This window comes from Aulonocara sp. 'chitande type north' Nkhata Bay, linkage group LG5 (genome assembly GCF_057382095.1).
Source record: "Aulonocara sp. 'chitande type north' Nkhata Bay isolate Kocher_YH1m ecotype deep benthic linkage group LG5, A_spYH_male_GT1.1, whole genome shotgun sequence".
In the NCBI taxonomy this organism is placed as follows: Eukaryota; Metazoa; Chordata; class Actinopteri; order Cichliformes; family Cichlidae; genus Aulonocara; species Aulonocara sp. 'chitande type north' Nkhata Bay.
The window spans coordinates 36,437,931-36,443,930 of NC_141348.1; the positions used below are offsets into that span (position 1 = coordinate 36,437,931).

Consider the following 6,000-nt stretch of genomic DNA (forward strand, 5'->3'; position numbering starts at 1 on the left):
CTGTTGATGCAGTTTCATGTGTATCAGGTGCGCATACAGTACTCTGCACGCATTTAAATGACTACAACACAAAACAAATAAATTTTTTAAAAAAAATAGTCTAAACTAGACTTTTAATCGGGTGTCGATGGCGCAGAACAACGCGACAACACAAACAATCGATCAGCCAATGCAACAAGAATCAATTGTGCTGCTCCGAAAAGTTGTAGCCGCTCTCTTACCTTCACAGAGAATTATAAGGCGGCCGTCTTTACGCGCTTCCTCACTTCTGAGGTGGAAAAGGTCGGTCAGTGCTGAAATTCTGCAGAAGCGAATCGAGCAATTTCTTACTAAAGCACGGGTGTGGACGCGGTTTTAAAAAGCTGTCCCTGTTCCGCTGCCAGAGAAAGGAGGCGGCGCAGAGAAGTGCACGGATTCTCTCAGACCCTCATCTGATGCTCAAGTCTCTATTTTCCTTCCTTTCAAATCGCACATGCTGTCATTGTCACGTGACCATTCCCCGTTCGCTAATACGCTCCCTTCTACTCCTCCGTCCATGCACACTGGATAATGGTTCGGCGTACTATGCAGTCTTTAACAGCTGGGGAGAACACACATTTGCCCTATATGCACTATTATGTATTCTTTGCATGTGATTAGCGTCTGTGAATGCAGCGCAAGCAAAACCGCAAAAGAACAGAAGTAAAAGTAATTAAATGGTTAAGTAATTAATCACACCATTCATTAGATACTCACCTAAAGAGTAATACTGTTCAAATTGTCTCCTGAGAAGCAGTGTCTTTACTTAAAAACTGAGAGAAAACTAAATCACAGACAGCTCATTTCCTTCAAAATGCTTAATGGAACCATTTTCCTTCTCCACTAAAACCACTTTTGAGCCTCATCCTTCGTTCTTGTCATCTGTGTCCATCAGTGATCTGTGTTATGTTTTATTTTGTGCCTGAGGCACTGCTGATGTGAGGGAATTGATGTTTAAAGCTGCTTGGAGCCACATGAATTCAGCTTGTGAAATTATGGATCCCACGTGGCTATGAATCAAAATTGCTGTGGCTGACCCACCAAAGCTTCCATCTATTTTCTTAACCACTTATCCGACCAGGGTCAGTGGCGCTGGAGCCCATCCAAGCCAATGTTGGGGAAAGGGCAGAGTATCCCTCAACATGTTCCTAGCCTATTTGAGAGCTGACACAGAGACACAGACAATCACACATATGTATTTATTTCAGAATTTGGAGAGGCAAAGCATTAAATCCACACAGTGCACAGTGGGATATAGTGAAAAGAGACAAAACAAAATGAACAGTTTCATAAAGCTGCTACAATGTATGTAAGTTCTAACTTTTACTTCCTACCAGAAGCAAAACTGGTGCCATTATAAAAAAAAAGTTTAATTTCTTCCCCCGATAATTTTAGCAACACTTTTGCTCCTTTTAGTCTCATATTTCTTTTTTTTCCAAAGTAGTATCTCAGTGACAAACAACATTTTATCTGCACTGTAACTATCATAAATCTGTGGGCAAGATTCCAAATCTGGGCATGGATTGCAAATCCGTCGGATTATGAATCCGAGAGCACGGTTTATAAACTAACAGAACAGATTTCCACGTGCCTTTTTTCATCAGTCAAATCTAGGAGTCAGAGGTGCTTTAAGACTTCCATGCCCACATTTACAGATGGGACCACTGGCTAGCCTTTTGTGCACCATTTGTGAACTTTCTGTATTAGTGCAGGAAAATTCATCTGTGTTTAGCTTCATTTACTTCAAATAACTGAAGGCTTTAATGTCTGTTCCAAAAAGGTGCACACACTTACAGTTTGATATAGGCAGCACTTTAGATATGCATGATAATGAAAGTCTTGCATAAAGACAAATTACACACACATGGCCCCCTTAAGCACAAATTAGCTCTCCTCATAGTAATGTGACCCTGCAGTTATTAGATTTGCTGTAAGTTCACATTTTGATAAGATTGTGTTGCAGGAGGAAAACAAAGAGTCCAAAATGAAAATGAGTTTATCCTCTGGGGACAAACTTTCATGTTAAGGATGCAGGCATCCAAAACATCAAATGGGTGATGCTGCTGGTGCTCACCAAGAGTCACACAAAAACATGAGAATGTGCATTAAATAGAGAATTGCATGCAGTTACATCATTCACAGTAATGTGGCAAGTTTTTGTTGTAATACTGTGCTCCTAAAGGCCCTGTCTAGAAACAACTACACCTGCAAAATGATTCAAATCACTTGCATCTTTTTTAATGAATAAAAAGGGAGTAAGATTTGAGAAGGGAACTCTCTGTTGACTATGTCCTCTTTAATACATGCAATACAGCCTGCAGTAGGTGAGCATCTCTTGTGTAACAGCATTATTTTTGATGCATTTTAATGAAGAGCGTATTACCTCAGCCCTCAAACCTCAGTTTGTGGTACGACTTCTGTTGATAGTCAAAGCCTGAAGGTCTTCTCTGTAAAGTCCCAAATTGAGTTTTTGTGAGGTAACTGGCTTGCTCTTCAGTGTTTAGATTGCATCCTTTTGGCATCGTGCAGATGGTGCCTTTCAAAAGGCTGTGTGGAAATTAGATTCTAACTGAAAAATAAGGAGCTGCAGTAACAGCTGGAGTGCTTTTTGTGCAGATGTGGAGCCATACTGTGTCTGGAGAACTGCTGCGCTAACGCTCACCTCTGCATGTCTTCTGTGGCTTTAACATTCTTGTCTACTTGTTGGTCATAACAATTTTTTTCCCATGTGTTTTGTTTTCTCTTATTTTCCCTTGCAACAGATAATCTCAACTTAAACTTTCTCCTTTTTGAAGCACCTTTAAAAACTTATTATTCACTTTCACCGGAATAAAAACTGATCTTCTTAACCGTAATCTTCTTAACAATTATGCAAACCTATCTAAAAGCAGGGACTGAGGGAACTTTCATACACATCCTTCTACTTCCTGCCACAGTTTGACCTTATAATCCTGACCTCTTATGGTTTTAAAATTCTGCTGGGGCTTACTCTTTGCTCTAACGCTCATACAGTTTATAGCAAACATGACAGAAATTTCTTGGTTCCAACTTTCAAAAGCTGTTTTCACGGCACAGAACTTTAGATGTAGCCAGTGCAAATCATTTGAAAATTATGTTACTGACATAAATTCATACCAGATAGTGATAAATACTGACTGAATGTAGAAAACGTGATTGTCCATTGATTAATGGAAGCCTAGTGGAGCTTTTCTACCTCAACACTTCTATAAATTTTATTATTTCGACTTTAATTTTTTGCAGTTTTTCTGTGCTTTTAAACAAGTCATATTTCATGTATTGTATTTTACGAGCATATTGCGAGCACTTTAAATGTCTTCAGTTTTATTGTGGTCATATTTTTCAATATTGCAGCTTTTATTAAGACAGCCACAGAGGAGAAAAATTCGGATTCGTTTCTTGTAGGAAAATGGTCGATCTTAAAATCATGTTCATACTGTATGAAGTCCAGCTGGTCTGAGATCAGATATTCGGCAAATTGATATTGACTTTTTGGAACACCTGAAGCTTATTGAAAACAATTCACTCATCTCTTCTGACTCAACTGACATTATCTGGGAGGTTATTAGATTTTTGTGGCCTTGGAAAATTGAATCTAGGAAATCACAGTGCAACATTGGGAGCGCAGGCTGCGGTTATGGATGAATGTCACTTGAAAGTTGTGAAAGTAGAAAGGCACTCTGTCTTAATATTGCCCCAGTATGTATGGAACATACACTTTAACATGGTGACAGATTACTTTGTGAAAATTGTATTATACTACTATACTACTGACATACTGCAATCTTGTATAATTCAAGGAATTGCAAATCAGTTTGTCATCCTAAACCGTAATACTGAGAAACTGCTCATTTGCAAAAGGCAATTTCCATTATAGTTTTTTTTTTAATTATTGGTTACTTCCTACTTCCTTTTGTTACTTTTGTTCCTTTTATATAAAACCGAACTCATTCGCCATTCAAAGCAGTGCACTGTTGTGATTTTCTGTGACGATGTAAACATTGTGCAGATTGAAAGTTATATCCAGGCTGAACAGGCTTGTTCCTGCCTTGGGCCGAGTGAGGTCACATTCTGCCTGTCAGGGAAAAGAGCGTCAAGGCCTCCTAATAGATCTGTATTTATTATTCAGACCTTGACTTCATGTTGAACAGACACATTGCAGGGAGATGTCAACATCATGTGCCTGTAACAAGCTGGACTGTCATTCTGTTTTGGAGATCGGGTTAATGAGTGGGAAGGTTTTAGTTTTGCTGTCAAGTAGAACAACCTGAGTGGTGATTTCCACTCAGGTCTACAATCTGATCTAGAACATATCATTTTTTATAATGCAAGATTAGAGATAATTACTTCTCTCTCCAGCACATTTTAATACACATGTCATCGGTCAAATGCTAGGAGTAATTCAGCTAAAAAAGATTAGATTACTCACACATCTTTCTGTTAAAGCAGCACTGCCTAACTATTGTTGAACAATCCCCGGTGTGAAAACCAGCAGTAAGGCCTCATTTCCACAGACAAAGAGAAGGGTTGGCATCCTCCCGGCAACCGCCAGTTGCTACAGAAAAATGCATATTCACTAACCAGTTAGTGGGTAGCTGCTGGAGGTTGCTAACAGCTGCTAAGCTGCACTGAAAACCTCCTTGCAATTGCTTTGGTCACTGGCAGACTGTCAGTGTTAGTGAACTCTTTACTGGGAAGTAGTGAAACTGTGAAAAGTGTAATGCAAAATGGAAACAGACCATTTGCCTTCAGAAAACCTGCACCTCTCGAAAGCATTTTAGTTGCAGGAATGGGGCAAGTGGTTTACTTTAAAAACAAACATTCTCCTCTTCCAGGTTCCAGGTGGATTTCACTACTGCTCAGCTAGTTAGCAGGTGTTTGCAGACATGCGATTCTGTGTCATGCAAGCTACACTATCAGCAATCAAGGCAACTTGGTAGCAACCAAAGCAATCACAAGGAGGTTTTTGGTGCAAAGAATGATTATTACAGTTCAAACCCAGTATCTCCTTTTTACCAGTTAGGGTACCAGTGTTTTTTTCAAAATTGATGCTGATATTTCTAACAAAATATGTGCATGTTGTCAAGTCAAAGTCAAAGTAAACTTTATTGTCATCTCTGCTATATACAGTACAGTATATAGAGAGACAAGATGACCAGTCTCCAGTTCCATTCAGTGCAAAAGAACAACAATAAATATAGAAAGAGTAAGAAATAAATATACCCTTTAGGACTAAGGTAAGGGGAGTAAATATACACTTTGAGGTAAAAATGGTTAATAACAGTCTAAAATTTACAATTTAGAATTGTAAATTTAGCTATGAAGCAAAGCTGAGACAGTTAGCTCAAAAACGAGAAACAGTGGGGGAAAATCCTTTATCCTTACTTTTTTTAGGGACATTATCATCCAGTGGGATTAAAAAACCCATCATTAAGATTGCTGGAAAACTGATGGAAACATGAAAATAATAAAAGTTGCTGTCTTTATTCAACCATCCAGCACAGGATCTCCATCCTTGTTCTTTTCCAAAAACAAGAATATTTTCTTTGTTTCTTGACATTCTCTTTTTAGGGATTTAACATGTTTACAGCTACTACAGTAACAGCTTTTTTGCATCTCCCACTCTGGGATACTATAATCAGTTTGTTTTAGTGGCAGTGTTTACCAGCCCCATCTAATGAGAGCTAATCCTCTTATTTAGGTAAATTGGAGATGCAAGAGGGCATCACGACTCTCCACAAGTGAGTCCGGGCTCTGCTCTTAACCAGAGAACATTATGTCCCACTCTGCACTGGCAAAGTCAGTATAAATAGACTCTCTGCGTGAGTCAGGATGCACTTGCATTTCTGAGTGAGAGACAACATGACCCCGGAGGATGGTGAACGTCAAAACGCTGGTAGTGGTTGTTTTGCTCCAGCTTTTCGATAGTTGTGGAGCGCAGTACGTCTGCCTCTCCACATGTTC

The 6,000-nt window shown here is 39.2% G+C and overlaps 1 protein-coding gene across 3 annotated transcripts in view; it reads right to left on the bottom strand.

Moving 5' to 3' along the window:
* Positions 1-448, bottom strand: part of rap1gapb (RAP1 GTPase activating protein b) — a 110,799-nt gene extending 110,351 nt beyond the window's left edge. For all 3 annotated transcript variants that reach the window (XM_086293299.1, XM_086293293.1, XM_086293295.1), the window contains exon 1: positions 222-448. The gene's annotated coding sequence lies outside the window, so the exon portion shown is untranslated. The remainder of the gene's footprint in view (positions 1-221) is intronic.
* Between the last annotated feature and the right edge of the window lie 5,552 nt (positions 449-6,000).